Source organism: Lissotriton vulgaris, unplaced genomic scaffold, assembly GCF_964263255.1.
Source record: "Lissotriton vulgaris unplaced genomic scaffold, aLisVul1.2 SCAFFOLD_1404, whole genome shotgun sequence".
In the NCBI taxonomy this organism is placed as follows: Eukaryota; Metazoa; Chordata; class Amphibia; order Caudata; family Salamandridae; genus Lissotriton; species Lissotriton vulgaris.
The window spans coordinates 377,403-395,408 of record NW_028247630.1 but is presented as its reverse complement, the minus strand read 5'-3'; the positions used below and the strand labels follow the sequence as shown (position 1 = coordinate 395,408).

The 18,006-nt window shown below is 51.5% G+C and overlaps 1 long non-coding RNA gene across 2 annotated transcripts in view; it reads right to left on the bottom strand.

Moving 5' to 3' along the window:
- The window catches only part of LOC147665095 (uncharacterized), a 47,403-nt gene extending 34,651 nt beyond the window's left edge, over positions 1–12,752 (bottom strand). For both annotated transcript variants that reach the window (XR_015305046.1, XR_015305047.1), the window contains exon 1: positions 12,606–12,752. This is a non-coding gene — a long non-coding RNA (uncharacterized LOC147665095). The remainder of the gene's footprint in view (positions 1–12,605) is intronic.
- Positions 12,753–18,006: the final 5,254 nt, after the last annotated feature.

The following is an 18,006-nucleotide window of genomic DNA, read 5'->3' as shown; positions in this document are numbered from 1 at the left end:
GGGGGCACCCCTGACGGGTGCCCCTGCCCAACCTCCACTCTTCCGAGCGGGCCGCTCCGAGCCTGACCCTGGCCGTAGGCGCACTGTAAAGGATCCGAATCCAGGTGCAGAAAAGGGGCCCCATCCCCGCTAACCGAAGCACCTCCAATAGGTACCCCCAGCTAACTGTATCGAAAGCTTTAGCCAGGTCTATCGAGACCAGGACCTGAGGATCCTCCCTATCGCGCACCTCATGTAGAACGTGGTTCAGACGCCGGAGATTCATGGCGGTGTTGCGGCCCGGAATGAACCCGCACTGATCAGAATGAACCAAGTGGGTCATATGCGGAGCCAGCCGGGTGGCCAAGATCTTAGTAAGAATTTTGGCGTCGGTGTTGATTAAAGTGATCGGCCGGTAGGCCGTAGGATCACAGTCATCCCCACCCGGTTTCAGGAGCATGCAGACCTCACCCTGCTGCATGGTGGGCGGGAGCGCAGCTCGCACCATCGCTTCATGGTAAACCTGCAAGAGATGGGGCGCGAGAGTATCAACAAACGCCTGGTAAAACTCTGGTGGAAAACCGTCTCCACCCGGCGACTTAGCCTTCGGCAGGGCGGCCACCGCCACCTTGACCTCATGAAGCGTCACCGGGGTATCCATGTCCTCAGCATCCTCTTTAGAGAGGGTCTGGAGGGGCAAATCCCAGAGGTATGGCTGATAGGACGCCTCTGTCACCAGGGGGTCAGCAGTATAGACCTTCTGCAGATGTGTGCGGAGCACCGCAAGAAGGTCCCGTTCCGAGTGTACTAGGACCCCAGCGGGATTTCTCAACGCAACAATCCGCGCAGGGGCCGATTCTCTTCGGAGAATCCAGGCCAGCAATCGGCCCGACTTGTCCCCCTCACGGTGAAGGCGTTGGCGATATCGACCAAGAGTGAATCTATCCAGCCGGTTTAGGATATCATGGACGCCTTCTCGGGCTGTCCGCTCAGAGTCCATGTTCGACCCATCCGGGTCCGATAAGGACTGGCAGTGGCTGAGGCGCTCCTCAGCACTCGCGAGGTCACGGAGCAGCTGTTTGCGAACTCCATATGTCAGACCCATACAAGCGCCCCGCACGACTGCCTTAAGGGCATCCCATGATTCTGATATTTATTAACATATATGTTTAAAAAACGAGAAATGACATAAATCTCATATACATAAAAATAATAACAAATCAGTTAATCAATATACATAAAAACGTTTCATAGGAACTGTATGTAATTATTTTCATTTTTGTATTTTTAACCTTTTATTATAGAACATATGTGGCTTCTCCAGAGGAAGGCGCTGGTCGCCGAAACGCGCGTCGAGAATTATTAAGCCATTTCTTTTGTTTTAATGAATTTTTGTAAAGAGTTTATAAGTATGCATTATATTGATCTGAAACGTTATGTATATTGATTAACTGATTTGTTATTATTTTTATGCATATGAGATTTATGTCTTTTCTCGTTTTTTAAACATATATGTTAATAAATATCAGAATCTGAACTTACTGGTAGCTCTCTTTCCTTTGAAATTCTCATGTTCATTGTTGAACTCCAATCATGATTGCCTAGGTTGTTGTTTTTCTAGATAAGCAACCAGCCCTGTAGTTTCTGTCTCAGTGTACTAATTTAATGCCAAAGTTGTAATTTTAAAAACAGCCTTAGCAATCTTACAGGGGCATTACTGACACCATTAAGGGTTCAAACCAAAGGGCTGTGGTCTGTGAACTGTAAAAGATCAATGCCCCCATATCTTTTCTGGACAATAAAAACTGGTGAAACCATTCAGAGGAATTGGTGACATCATAAATCCAGAGGGCAGTAAGGTCACTCCGCTTCCTCTGGGTCGTTGAGCGCTGATTTTGGAGCTGGCGGGCCGCTCAAGCATCTTGGACCCACCGAGTGGAAATCCTCAAGATGGCCGCCGCCGCCGCGCGGAGTCCCGATCCTTTGCCAATCCACTGTCCGTGACCGGTCCCGCTTGCCTGTAGTGGGAGTTACTTGTGTGGCGAGCTCCCCCCCCTCCTGATCGAATCGCCGCTTCCCCTGCGTGACCCGCAGGCACCGAGTCTGCTGCTCTATACAGCCGGGGAGAGACGGTGGAGGACTGGCACTGTCGTCCTGGGCTGGCTGGCTCTCCCGAGGTGGAGCCAAGGTGTTTGAGATACCGCAGCTCTGCAAGGGGTTTTAGTGCTCGCTGGCCGCCTGTAACGCTCCTGCGGACCCTGCTGGATCCTCCTTGTTGCTCCTGAGGCCTGGCCTGACGTGTCTGGAGCTGTTGGACCTCGCCCACGGTGCAGAGTACTGGTGCCGTTGAACCTCTGTTGGTCCTGGGGCCTGGTCTGGCATTGTCTACGCCAGGGGCTCTCAGCAGCGGTGTGTGTGGTGGGCCGTGGTGGTCCCTTGTTGCCCTTGGAACCAGCCTGAGGTGTGGCGTTCTTCGGTCGCCCCCTGGGCCCCAGACTGACGTCGTTGACCCCAGGGGCCTCTGTCTGAATCCATGTGGGGAAGACCTGTCTACGCCCCTGCTGTGCCCTGCGACCTGGACCGCTGCTGCAGGTGCTGCAGGTACTGCAGGTCGTCGTCTGCTGGATGGTGCGCTCCTGTGAACCTGCCTGCAGATAAGGAGTGGGGGGTGCGGTGGTACCTGGTCCAGGGATGTGGGTCGGTTGTCAGTTGGGCAGCAGGGGGGATGAGGGGGGCCCCCTTGGTTGATGCGGCTCCTCTGTCCCCACCTCTTCCACCGCTCCCCGCTCCTGGCGGGTCACCTAGGACTTGATGGTAGGGGGAACCAACCCCTCTTACGTAGTGATGGTGGCGGCGTAGCCCGCTGGGCTTCTCCTCTCGGGCGTGGGCGTGAGCGCTTCGGCCGCTATTTCGGGCGGCGGTGTCCCTCTGAGGGTTATAGACGGAGGTCTGGTGGCTCCCTTGGGGCTATGACTGTAGCCTAGTGAAGCAGGACTTGCGGGACTCCCAATCCTCCCCTTGGGTCACCAGCATACCCCTGGGAACAACTGCCCGCATCGACCACCCAGTCCGGGACCCGGTGCCCTTCCTGGATCTCCTCGTCTGCTGTGAGTTGTTGCCCCGGCGGAACGGTCTGTGGCTCTGGCGGAAGGGGACCAGCACACGGCCCTTGACCACGACCCTCTCCTCTACCCCTCTCCGCTGGCAGCACCTCTTGAGAAGCGGATTGGGCCATCCCGGGTCTTCGCACTGGCTGCTTGCTCCAGACAGCTCCCTAGCTCACCTCCGTTGCTTCGTCGGCCTCCCATTTGTAATAGTTTGCGGTCTAGTGTTTGCACCCTCATGCACCCACACATCCGCAGGCCAGGCGTGGCCTGCGGGGAAGTAATAAAAGGGGGACGCCTGCATGGAGGCGTCACTTCCGGTCAATACTACGAACTGTCAGTGAGTCATTTGCTGCCGCAGCGCGCGTCTGCCCTGTGACCTATCTAAGTGACTATAGGTATTTACCCCCACCAAGGAACAGAACACTGGCGACGGAGGGTGGGATGCTAGCAAGCACCCCTGGCGCCCACAAGACGGAGAAAACAAGGGTTCGTACCTGAGCCCTGCAGGAGTGGTGCACTGAAGCCGCGCGTCGATGCTGACACCAGAGGTGTCCCGTGGCGAAGCACCCGCCCGAGAGGAGTCCCCTCCCCACCGGTAAGTAGGAGGCATCAGGAGCGGCAAGACGGCCCGGCTGGGAAGGTCCCGAAAGAGCGGGAAAACAGGCTGTGGGTCAGAAGACGCCTCTCGCTGACAGGAAGGGCGCGCATGCGCACAAGAAAATGCGGCCTACCACAGACACGCGAACTGCGCGAGGTAGCGGTGAAGGAACGCTGAGGCCCAGGACACAGGGAAACGAGGGGCAAAACACCCGCGCGAGTGAAGTAGCCAGAAAAAAAAAAAACATTGGCAGCCCCAAGAAAATACGAGAAACTTTTACACTGGTAAAACAGGCATTGGTAGCTACAAGGAGCGCAACCACCAGAAAAGGCCTAACAATCATTGGCAGCCATAAGATAACACTTGGGACTATTGCATATGTTCAACAAGCATTGGCAGCTACAAAGAGTTCCCAATCACAAGACAAAGCCCAACAACCATTGATAGTCACAAGTAACACAAGGGACTATCAACCCAACACGGGTGGCCACCGGAGCAAAAAGAAAGGAGGGAGGACAACCCCTGACAACTAGCCATGGTGGACGAGGAAGTGCCCGCTGCCCAGATACATGTCCCTTATCAACATGCTGCGTCTGGGGTACTACCACCCTTTAGCGAAATGGAGGACCCGTCCACTGCATCCCGCGCTGGAAAATATGGTTAGAGCGACTAGAGAACTATTTTATGGATAATGCCGTCAAGAGGTCTTTGCTACTCCACTATGCCGGAAATGAAATATTTAAATTGTTCAAACACCTATCAAATACCGGCGCTGCAGGATACTATGACGCAGCAGTAAATGCCCTCAACGGTCATTTTGACCGGCAACTAAATCTTGACTTCGAGAGCTTTAAGCTGGGGCAAGCAAGACAAAGGGAGGGCGAGTCCATGGACCAGTTCTATGCTCGAGTGACGGAGCTCGCCAGCACCTGCAAGGATAAAGATCAACCCAAAGCTATACGGTGACAGCTAATTCAAGGGTGCATGGACAAAACGCTACGAGCGCTAATCCTATGGAAACCAGGGATCACATTAGAAGACATTCTAATCCTAGCCAGGTCGGTTAGGGCCACCGCAATGGATCAAGAGTTCAACAAACCTCAAGGAAAAACCGACACAATCAAGACTGAACGAGCTTGTTGGACATGGCCTTGTGGCGTGGTCCCACTCCCACAACACGGCCCCCACCGGACAGCCCAGATCCGTACCCAGAAACCACCAGCTGCCCTGGCCATGCCCGGCCAACCATCCCCGACCCACAATTGGCCTGTAACCGGCCACCCTTCCAGCCTGCGCACCCCGAACCCACAAGGCCCCATAAACCCCCTGGCAGCCATCTTCCCTTCCCGGGATCCCTGACCACGTGGGCATCACATAACCCTAGCCCCAGCGCAGCGTAGGCTCCAGACATGCCAGCCCCCGTTGGGAGGGTGAGGGCTCCCCTAGTGAGCGAAGACAAGGAGTTTCGGTGACACCTGGCTGAACATCTTCGCACAGTGATAGATGCAGGACAGACGGCGGCGCTTGTATTATTAGATCTAAGCGCCGCCTTTGATACTGTCTCTCGTCCCATCCTGTTGCATCGCCTGGAGGAGATAGGAGTGGGGGGATCTGCCCTCCAGTGGTTCCGGTCCTTCCTCGATGGTCGTTTCTTCAGCGTTGCGGTACCACCGTTCCAGTCCAAGTTCCATCCTCTGAAACAGGGAGTGCCGCAGGGATCCTCGCTGAGCCCCACGTTGTTTAATCTATACGTGAGACCGCTGGCTAAGGTTGTCAGGCAGTGGGGTATGACCATGGTGTCATATGCCGATGACACCCAGCTAGCGGTTACGATCAGCGGGGATGCGGACCAGGATGTCCCCAGGTTTCAGAGTGGACTTAGGGCGGTGGCAAGCTGGATGAAGGCCAACTGTCTCCAGCTCAACGCGAAGAAAACCGAGATCATGATGGTCGATAGAAGGGCGGATCTCTGGGGTGATAGGTGGTGGCCTTCGGAGCTTGGGTCGGCCCCTCTTCCGGAGACGGAATTGAAAAACTTGGGAGTGTGGATGGATCCCACTCTCAGTTTTGTGGGGCACACGAAGAACACGGCTGCCTGCTGTTCTTGGAACTGAACCATCGGAGCCCTGCTTACTTCGTCGCGCCTCGAGCTTGAATCTTGAAGACCTCTACCGAACTCTCTGAGCCCTGCTGATGTGGTCGCGGCTCCTCCTGAACACCTCCAGAGCGAGCCCTGCTGACGCTGTCGCGGCTCGAGGAATATCCTAGTCCGGCTGGACTAGTGAAGCTACCACCCCGAGAGAATCCTCAACAAGTGAGTAGGCCCTCCAGGACAACTACCACCTTCCGTATCCCCCCGGCTCGAGGATTGAGAGCTGTGCGCAGGGTACGCTACGTTGTGGCCTACCAACACTGAGACTGTCCCGCTACCCCCTCCCTAAAGGCTTGAGAATCTCTGCGATCTTTCGATCATTGTGTATACGTGTGATATTACTTTTCCTCGTTATTATAAAGAAGTTGAGAACTAATCCCTCGGTGTAGTGTCTGTTCATAAGGTCTGTGTGGTCCTCGTGTGTACGATTCACTACTGAGGTCCTCCCCGGTGGGGATCCCCCCAAGGCTCGGCTTTATAAGTGGGAGAGGTGGGTCACGGAGGAGTTGGGTAGACCTAACCCGGCCTCTGGGATCACCCCTTCTAACAGAGCTGACGCAGTGAAGACACAGACGCGAGGTCGCTACTCCAAAGAGACCAAGAGGGAGGGTCCTCGAACAAAATGGGGATACTGTGGACACGACTGCCCTGCCCAAGGGAAAATATGTGCACATTGTGGGATTCCAAACCATTTTGCATCGGGAGCCCAATGGAATCCAGGGAGGTATCTACCAACCGTAGGCGACGAATCGTCAGACTCGGAGGACGAAGAGGTACATATCATCTCTTTTGCACGAGAGTTGAAGCAACGCCGGCGACCACAGCCCACGTGCATCGTCCAGATGGGGGGAAATGAAGTCAAGGCGGTGATCGACACGGGAGCCACAGTAAATGTTATGGGTTTGCAACAATTCAAAAAACTGCGTCCCCGTCCGTCGATACTGCCGTCCAAAACCCGAATCTTCGCCTATGGAGCGGATACTCCACTTCCCCTAAAAGGGAAAATTACGGTCCCCATCAAAGCGGATGAACAGGAAGTAATGGCGACCATTCATGTAATTGATCGAGAGGCCGACACACTTCTGAGCAGCCACACGGCCGAGGACCTCAAACTGATAGCTTTTGCTAACCGGATCCGAGATCATCAGGTAGATTAACTTTTAGGACAATTTCCCGAACTCTTCACGGGACTGGGCTGCATCAAATGCAAGCCAGTGAGATTGCATATTGACAAGACGGTGACACCCATCGCATTACGACATCGCCGGATTCCTTTCCACTTGAGGCCACTGGTGGGAAAAGAACTAGAAAAGCTGGAAGACCAAGGGGTCATTGAAAAGGTCTCAGGACCTACCCCATGGGTGTCCCCAATGGTGATCGTGGAGAAACCCAGGCAACCAGGATCGATTCGTCTGTGCATTGATATGCGACTACCAAATAAGGCGATCAGAAGGGAACGTCACCTAACGCCCACCATGGACGACATCATCGCAGACGTGAATGGGTCGAGGTGGTTTTCTAAAATTGACCTAAATGCAGGATACCACCAGCTGCCCCTGGCCGAGGAAAGTCGTTTCATTACCACATTCAGCACCCACCTTGGGCTATGGCGCTATAAACGTTTACATTTTGGCATCTCCTCAGCGGCGGAGGTATTCCAGAACACTATCAGAGAGCTGATGTCCGGTCTACCCTGTGTCATCAATGTCAGCGATGACATTCTTATCCATTCCAAAACTGCGACGGAACACCACAAACATCTCTGAGATACACTGAGAAGATTGCGTGACTATGGGGCAACACTTCACAAAGAGAAATGCCACTTTTTCCAATCCACAATCGAGTTCTTTGGCTATGTTTTCAGCCAGGATGGTATCCAGGTGGACCCCAGGAAATCTAAGGCAATCAAGAATACCCCAGCCCCGCAATCCCAGACGGAAGTTAGGAGTTTCCTAGGCATGGCCACTTATTGTGGCCGTTTCATACCCGGCCTAGCCACATGTATTGAGCCGCTACAGGCACTGACCAAGACTGACACTGCATGGCATTGGGGACCGAAAGAGGACGAAGCTTTTCGAGGGATAAAGGACACCCTGTTAGAAAAAGCTACCCTGACTTACTTTGACCCTGACAAGCGGACAGAAGTATTGGTCGATGCCAGTCCGTAGGATTGGGTGCGGTACTAACCCAAGAACAAGAACCCGGCCAATGGACGGCCCTAGCTTTTGCCAGCAAGGCTCTCACCCCTACAGAGACCAGATATGCGCAAATTGAACGGGAGTTCCTCGCTATCAAATGGGCATGCGGTCACTTCCACCTATCCCTGAGGGGCCACGCATTTGTCATGGTCACCGACCATCAGCCACTGGTATCCCTTTTCAAAGGGACGGCCCCACACCCACCTCCGCGCATAGAACGATGGGTGATCCAACTACAACCCTATGAGATGGAGGTAATATACCGCCCGGGTGCCAAAAACCCAGCGGACCTCCTATGCTGCCATCCAGATGAACAAAGCCAAAAGGGGGAAGATGGGGAATGTGACGAATTTGCCCAGTGGGTGGCGCTTACCTCGTGCCCCCAAAGCATGACCCTGGACGAGATCAAGGAAGCAGCTGCCACTGACGCAGTGTACGCCCGGACATTGAGAGCCGTACAGGAGGGATCATGGGCTGAATATCTTCGTCACACCAACTCATGGGTCACGGAAGACAAAAAGGCACTCACGAAAATGTGGCGGATTCGACTTGAGCTGAGTGCCACCGCAGATAACATCTTGCTGCGAGGATCTCGACTAGTCATCCTACAGTCCCTGAGGCACCGGGCGGTACAACTTGCCCATGGAGGGCACCAGGGGATCACAAAAATGAAGACGAGAATGAGGGAAAAGATGTGGTTCCCGGACCTGGAAGCGATGGTGGAAGAGTATGTGCGAGGATGCATGCCCTGCCAATTGACAAGTGACCCAGACAGGCCCCAACCTGTCATCACCGAAAAAGCCTGCTCAACACCATGGACCAAAGTGAGTGTAGATTTTGGGAGCTTCCCGGGGGAAGGACACACCCTGGTAATCCTGGACGCTTATTCAAAATACCCAGTGGTAGAAAAGGTGGCCTCTACCGCTTTCAGTCATGTTGGACCAGCGCTAGAGAGGGTTTTCGCGATGTTTGGATACCCGCAGGAGGTGCGCAGCGATAACGGCCCTCCATTTCAAGGAACTGATTTTGCCACCTTCCTCCAGCAGCGGGGAATCCATCACTGGCGCATAATACCCCAATGGCCTCAAGCCAATGGAGACGTGGAAAGATTTATGCGCACACTTAACAAGACTTTTCGCATGGCCCTGGCAGAGCATGCTAACCCCAAACAGAGGCTGCATGAGTTCTTGCGGGAGTATCGAAGCACTCTCCACTGCACCACTCAGAGGAGCCCCTGGAGCCTCATGTTTCAGGGATCTCGACGAGATCTCCTCCCTAGCAGACCAGGGGTAACACCAGCCCCAGCTATCCATGAGGAAGCTCAGGAGAGGAGGAGACAAGGCAACCAGCGAGCCAGCTGTCACCGAGGAGCAACTGTGAAGAAAATGAAACCAGGAACCCCAGTCATCTTAAAGAACAGACGCCCTGGGGGAAAATTCCAAACCCGGTTTGAACTAGGTACCTGGACAGTCACGTCAACCAAGGGAACCATGGTGACGGTACGGAAGGGTGAAGAAGAAGTGGCACGAAACACCTCATGGTTCAGAAAAGTATCACCGACCAATGAGTGGAGAACCACCCCAGAAAACCTGCAGCCTGATGGGAACATAGTCACGGAAAATGAAGACGGAACTTCAGGAGCAGAACGGCCACTAGAAGCTGGTGAAACCACAGGCCCGCCGACATCTGATGTCCCCACCAGTAGCCCCAAACAAGATGTCAGGAGTGGGGATGTCCGGTCGCAGAGGTACGGATTGAGACCCAATCCGCGACCAAGCCAGAGACTCAGAGACTGAGAGAGCCTGCTTGCTGAGACCCTGAACTCCCACCAAAGGGACACGCAAGTATCATGCATGATTCCCTTTTGCCTCATTGAATGTAATATGTTTGGACTTTCATGTTTTGGTTAAAACAAAAAAAAAGTTATAGTTGGATAGGGATGTAATAGTTTGCGGTCTAGTGTTTGCACCCTCATGCACCCACACATCCGCAGGCCAGGCGTGGCCTGCGGGGAAGTAATAAAAGGGGGACGCCTGCATGGAGGCGTCACTTCCGGTCAATACTACAAACTGTCAGTGAGTAATTTGCTGCCGCTGCGCGCGTTTGTCCTGTGACCTATCCAAGTGACTATAGGTATTTACCCCCACCAAGGAACAGAACACCATTGTGGGGTCCGGTTGGGGGGGTCTTTGGGACCCCGTGCCCCCACGGGGGCCGAACATGGGCAGAACGGACAGATCGGCGAAGGTCCCCGCCACCCAGACAAAAATGGACCGCTTCACCACCCTGGATGTGGGGGCAACCTTCTCTTTGATAATAATGTCATGCATGTTCCTAGTGCTGCAGAGGCCAGGGCTTCACAGCGCTTCAATCCATGCTCCTGGTCTCCAATGCATCCTCGAGGTCACACACAGACCCTGCAGGGATCCCCTTCAGCTTCCACAGCCCTCAGTGCAGCTCCCTCTGCTGGTGCAGCTGCATTGATGCTCTTCATTCAACGTGTGGACATTAGGGTTACCAACTGGCATTGGTGCAAATTCAGGACGGTGAGTGTAAAAATTCAGGACAAAAGGTCGAAATTCAGGACACAAATTCAGGACAGGAGGTCAAAATTCAGGACAAAACTTCAGGACAATTGGATACGTTTTACAGACACATCAGAGGTCGCGCAATAGTATAGAAGTAAGCCCAGCCATATCCAAACATATTCAACAATTTGCAAACCTATCCACCATGCATCCTTCCATCTATCATTTCACTCATCCATCCCTCCATCCACCCTTTCACTCATCCATCCATTATCCATCCATCCACGCTTTCACCCTATCCATCTGTACACTCATCCATCCACTCTTCCACCCATCCATCCATTCACTCATCAATCTAGCCATTTACCCTTTCTCCCATCCAGCCATCCTTTCACTTACTCATCCATCCACTCCCCCTTCACCCATTCACCCTTTTAGTCATCCATCCATCCTCCCTTTCTCTCTCCATCAACCCTTTCACTTAGCCATCCTTCCTTCCATCCATCCACCCACTCATCCATCTACTAATCCACTCATGAATCCATCCATTGACCCTATCACTCATCCATCCTTTCTCTCATCCATTTATCCTTTCACTCTTTCACTCATCTATTTATCCTTGTGTCCATCTACCCTCCCTTTCACTCACTCATCCATCCTTGCATCAACCCTTTCACTCATTCGTCCATCCATTCACCCTTGCATTTATCAATTCATCATCCCATCCATCATGTCACTCATCCATCCACCCACTCACTCACTCACTCATCATCCACCTTTTCACTCATCCATGTTTTCACTCACCCATCCACCCTTTTACCCATCCAGCTACCCTTCCACCCATACATCCAGCTATTTCCCTTTTCTCTTTTCCATCCTTCCACTCACTCATCAATCCATCCATCCTCTCTCATTATCCATCTATTCAATCTTTCATTCACCCATTCACCCTTTCACTAATTCATCCAGCCATCCACCCATCCCTTCGCTTACTCACTCGCCCACCTTTTCATATTAATTTTGAGCTGAGCCATTTTGCCAAGAGGCCCCTCAAGAACTTCATCCTCGCTGCAGGAGCCATTCCAGGACTGGGACAGAAGCCACCCAGGGCAGAGACAGGATCGACCACCGGGGGGGGGGGGGGGGGGGGACGACACAGGAGCCATCACAGGCGGCGGAGATGGGGGGGGACCATCACTGGGGCGGGGAAGGAGCCATCACAGGAGGGGGAACAGGATCCACCAGGGTGGGCACAGGGGTGGGCATGCAGTATTCTAGTATCATCTTGATCTCTTTCAGGGTGGGGTAGGGCTCCTCACCCCCTCCTAGACAAGACAACGAAAAATCAGGCTCTTTCCAAAATATTAGTTTTGCCACCCCCCACTGTGATGTACAGCACTTACAGGAGATACTCCAGGAGACTGATTGTCCTCCATACATTGTTAATCTATGTGGGTGCGATTGTGCCACTTCTTTATTTTATTAAATTAAGCCTGCATGTTTGAAGAACCGAGGTTTGTTCTCAATGTAGTGACAACATTTTAGCTCTGTGAAGAGAACCAGTGCTGCGCCGTCGTGTAATCAGGGCCGGTTCTAGGATGTTTGGGGCCCTGGCCAGAAAGGAAATGTGTGAAATTGCAGAGACATGGCGCATTCAGGGCTGTTTGCATCTGAATAGAGGCCCCTGCTCCTGAAGCGGCAGCCCCTCCCTCTCAGTCACCTTCAAGCACCTCTTAACGGGTCATCAAGGGCTGAAGGTGTGAGGGTTGCCATCCCGCTGTGTCTCTCCAATAATGCTGTTTCTGAGCTTTGGAACAGAGTCAAGAAGGGAGGTGGGTGCAAGCTGTGCCGGCTGGCTGTAGGGTAGTGCGACCGGTGCCTGGGGTTAAAATTACGGACAAATGGCGTCCGTTAAAGAATCCTTCACGGACAACGGACAGACGGCCGAAATTACGGACTGTCCGTGAAATTTACGGACGGTTGGTCACCCTAATGTGGACATTGGAAGTTACATGCAGCGCGCGGGGTCAGAGGCCTCCTCACCTCTCCTTGTGCACCGCTCCGTGAGGCTGCAGGGCCTGGGGGAGAGGAGGGGGCAGCCCCGCCGCGTCCGGCACCGGGGGCCCGGCTGCCTGTGAGGAGTGTGTGGGGCCCGGTGTGTTATTCCCCCCGGGGTGACGCGCGCGCGAACTAAACTTCCATCACATCAGGACCGCGCGTCACAGCTGCGCATGTGCAGAGCGAAGACACTACTTCCTGGCGCCGAATTAGGCCCTTGCACGGAGTATAGACTGTGAACTGCCCTGAACAGAGGACGCTCAGTCTCACTGCGCATGCGCGGAGGAAAGACACTCCCCCGCATAGAGGAGCTGAACCAGGGAGCTTTGCACTTGAATACATCTCAGCTCGTGCTCCCTGGCGCGAGGCAGCTGTTGTCTCTCATTCATTGTGCCCCCGCGCAGGCCTGTGCTGGCGCTGAGCTGTCGCCCTTTACTGTGCTGTGAACGAAAGAAATACATCTTTCTTACATCCTATCTGCCCTCAGTGCATGCGCAGTTGTTAATCCATCAGGCTTTCTTTAACCCTCGTTCCGTGACAGGAGGCACTATCTGTCCTCAGCGCATGCGCACTTAATCCAAGGTTGCTTTCTGTCCTCAGCGCATGCGCACTTAATCCAAGGTTTCTTTAATCTGCACTGTGGAAAGCAGTGTCTATCCCCAGCGCATGCGCAGTTGTCCATCACCGGCCCCCTTTTAACCCAGCGCTCATGGTTCAATCCTGGAGCACAGCACCCAAACTACCTCAAGAAACCCCAGGAGAGGCCCGACCACAGCAGGTGAGGCCATGAGATACAAAGACTGTCTGCTGCTGGAGGGTCTCGAGCCTGCTGCCCGGGATTCATCTGTTTTTGTTGTTGCATCGATCGATGATTATTTTGTATCAACAATGCTCATTGGCCCTCATTGCTGGGGTTGGGTCACTCTTTTGAAGGCGTCAGCAAACATTGACATGTTTTTTGCCTGAAAAGCCTGTGATGAGAAGCATAGCTGCCAAGGTTTCAGATTGCTACGTGTGACATTTTCATAACTTCAGGATAATTATGAGTGACATTTCAACAACTATGAATGACTCTTGTGAGCAAAAAAATCAAGCAATGAGGACGAGGGAAACGTATAAATATCAGAAATTAGACCTATTTGAGCAATGAGAAAGAAAGGCCTGCGTGGGTAACTCATAATTATAATGAAATTATCAAAATGTCACACATAAGCTTGGCTGCTATGAAAGACGGCGGGCATCACTTCACATGACATAGCATTGAAGACCGTGACCATTCTCCTGTTCTTGACACCGAGTCTTCTTTATTTACATATTTCATAAAAGTGATAGGAAGTATGTGTTTTATTGTATTGCCATTTGTATTGTATTGCTTCTCTTGTACAATGCTGATCATATAATAAACTTGTGAATTTTGGATGGCACATAAGGCGAATAAGGATAAAAAGGCGGAAAAAATGCCAAAATAAAAGATAAGGAGCATGGTGAAACAAGGAGTATAAAACAAAACACTTTTATCGGGTGGTGTTTGTTGTACATGACAGGTCACTTGGAGTGGGGTGAGCAACAGAGTTAGTAAGGCTGCCACTGCATTGGCAACCTTATTCATAGGCGAATGCTGTAAGCAGGATTAATGTAAGGCTTGTGAAGTAACTACTAATACCAGCCTCAGACATCACCACTAGAAAACAATAAAATGCGGACATCTAGAAAGCAGGACTCACATGGCTCCGCTAAGAATTACCAGCAAACAAGAGCAAGGACTTGTGTTTAGACCGCCGAATCACAGGACTATACAACAGGATGTGAGAGGCCTTAACACACGGGCCTCTACCATAAATTAATTAGTCCGCTGACTTTAGGACTCTGGCCGACGCAGTCAGTAGTGGCATGGAAGCCTGATTTCTGGGCAAGCCTCATGAGAGGCTGCGACACACACACAGCGATCACAGCACGGCAGGCAGTATTACTTTAAAATGTCACACCAATAAAGTGAGCATCCACAGTGTAATGGTACGGCTCACCGAAGCTACACAGTTAACTTATTTGCGACCGCCAGTAGGAGATAGATATACACACAATCATACATACACACCTGTGGGTAAACTCTTAAAGCTGAATTCGTAATCATATATATTAGAGCAAGTGTTCGTCACAGATGAAAAACGTCTTAAACACTACTTTACAGTTAAGGTATTTGGGTGCAGTGTGTTTATTTTCTAAGCAGCCACATTGAACAGCTGCAGTGGTTGACCAAAGCCAGAGCTTGGGTCAACAACTACCGCTGTGAATGTGGCAGCAAATGAGCCACATCTGCTCCCTCTCCCATCTAGAGCCGGGTGATGATCATTAGTTCAGAGAAGAGGAAGAATGCAACAAAAAAAACGGGGATCTTTGAGGCTAACTGATAGACGTGTAAGTGGGATTAAATATAGTCAAAGCCTATTAGGTAAACGCAGCGAATCTGCTTTTATTAACTGCTCTCTGTGAGACACTACCAACAACGTGCAACCGATCACAACGCCGTAACATACAAATATAAAAAGCAACAATACTTTCTACACCTGCAAAAAAACACACAATAACTGCCATGCTTGGCCCTAATGCAGTTTGCAAAAAACGTACAAGACCATGCACTGCGTTCACTTACAAGCTGTCAGAACAAGTCAACCTTATTTTGAACGTAATACAGCCACCGGACCAAAAAAACTGTACATTCCTTCTTAGGCTCTACGGTCACCTACCATTGCAAACAAATATGCGCAGACCCTGCAGGATTCACTCGCCTCAGATTCGAGTCCATTCCTCCTCAGGCTCTACGGTCACCTACCATTGCAAACAAATATGCGCAGACCCTGCAGGATTCACTCGACTCAGATTCAAGTCCATTCCTCCTTAGGCTCTACGGTCACCTACCATTGCAAACAAATATGCGCAGACCCTGCAGGATTCACTCGACTCAGATTCAAGTCCATTCCTCCTCAGGCTCTACGGTCACCTACCATTGCAAACAAATATGCGCAGACCCTGCAGGATTCACTCGACTCAGATTCGAGTCCATTCCTCCTCAGGCTCTACGGTCACCTACCATTGAAAACAAATATGCGCAGACCCTGCAGGATTCACTCGCCTCAGATTCGAGTCCATTCTTCCTCAGGCTCTACGGTCCCCTACCATTGCAAACAAATATGCGCAGACCCTACAGGATTCACTCGACTCAGATTCGAGTCCATTCCTCCTCAGGCTCTACGGTCACCTACCATTGCAAACAAATATGCGCAGACACTGCAGGATTCATTCGACTCAGATTCGAGTCCATTCCTCCTCAGGCTCTACGGTCACCTACCATTGCAAACAAATATGCGCAGACGCTGCAGGATTCACTCGACTCAGATTCGAGTCCATTCCTCCTCAGGCTCTACGGTCACCTACCATTGCAAACAAATATGCTCAGACGCTGCAGGATTCACTCGACTCAGATTCAAGTCCATTCCTCCTCAGGCTCTAGGTCACCTACCATTGCAAAGAAATATGCGCAGACCCTGCAGGATTCACTCGACTCAGATTCGAGTCCATTCCTCCTCAGGCTCTACGGTCACCTACCATTGCAAACAAATATGCGCAGACCCTGCAGGATTCACTCGCCTCAGATTCGAGTCCATTCCTCCTCAGGCTCTACGGTCACCTACCATTGCAAACAAATATGCGCAGACACTGCAGGATTCACTCGCCTCAGATTCGAGTCCCCGACCACTTCTGACCAACCTCACTTCCTTCTTCCTGTGTCCCAGGACGTGAGGGAGCCGAGGCAGAAAGCATGTCACATCTGGATATTCCACAGCAGGAGCAACCACAGGGACTACGGCTGACACATCTGGATAATTATCTCGCCCCCCTCCCCCTCCACAGTGCCGCAGTGTGAGTGACAGCCAGGAGCAACGACTGCTGAGGGTAGGCCCTGCCCCCTGTAATTGGCAGCGCACTGTGTGTCTATTTAGCTGCGGGCGCTACAGGAGATAATTACAATGCAGCCTGCCTGGAGCCAGGCACGAGACTGCACAAGCTGCCTGGGCAGATACATTGTTATTAAGCAGGGGTGCGCCACAAGCACAAGTATGTGCTTCCAAAAAGAGCCGACTGGGCGCACACGCACACTGACATTCTAATGTGCCGCAAGTGCACGCACGCACTACTTGCATCTTCAAATGGCACTTGCTTTAACAAATCTCATCAAAGATCGCTCCTTCCACTGATGCACGCACTTCTACGGGGAGAATATTTGAATGTGCTTTACTTAAACAAAATCTGTTCATTTAACGATGGCTCCGTGGATGCACAAGCATCAGCCAGAGCTCGCTTTGAGTGCACTTTTGAATAGTTAACAACATCCCACTTAAGGACAGCCACCGCAGATACGCATGCATACATAAATATCTAGGACAACAACAAGCACCTGTAAAGAAAATAGTTTTTGCAAGCTTGTTTTATACTCAGACTTTTGAAGATGACTGTCGGGAGTTCAGGTATTGTTGCAAGATTTGCTCCTGCTTCCGAGTAAACAACCAGAGAGGTCTCGTCCGTGGCAGAGATGCATTTTCAGAGTCTCAGAGTCCTCCAGTACAATCTCTTTATTAGTTTAAAATGAGCAATAAACAGCTAGTGTGGACTCGTACTAGGGTTCGCCTGCAACACGAGTCAGAATAGAATAATATCATATCTCCTCAGAATTACAAACCTGCATAGATGGTGCCTTCAGGATGGCAATGCACAACATTGATGCGATTTTTACGCCCACTATTAGAGGGCATTATTCACTGTATATTTCCACTGCCGCTCTGATCCTTGACACAAAAACATTTTTTAATAATTAGAACGGAAACACCAGAGCAACACTACAAAAACAGTAGGAAACGATCTTGCACAGGCAACGTTTATTTGATTATATGTATTAACCCTATTTGAAATTACGGTGTATAGCACTGTACCAATGGAAACAACAGTGCAACACTAAACAAGCATTGGCATAGCCAATAGGTCTCACTTTTGGAACCTTATAAGTATTTAGTTATGAAGCACAATATCCTTGGTGCAACAGCATCAATTTGTGCATGGCTAAACACTTATAAGGTCCCAAAGGCGAGACCTATTGATTACGCCAATGCTTGTTTCAAATGACCCTAAGCTAAAAGTAGGGAGCCCTATACCAATGCCATGGTCGGATCATTATTTCATCCCGTTTACACTGGAAAATCCACAGGCTCGACACACCAGTCACAAAGTAACCGGGATTAAGATTAAATGGCCGAAATCCCTAGCTGACAACGTAAGGATTGAACTAGAGGACCAAGCCTGACAGATGACGTAGAAGAGGACAACAAGATTTGGG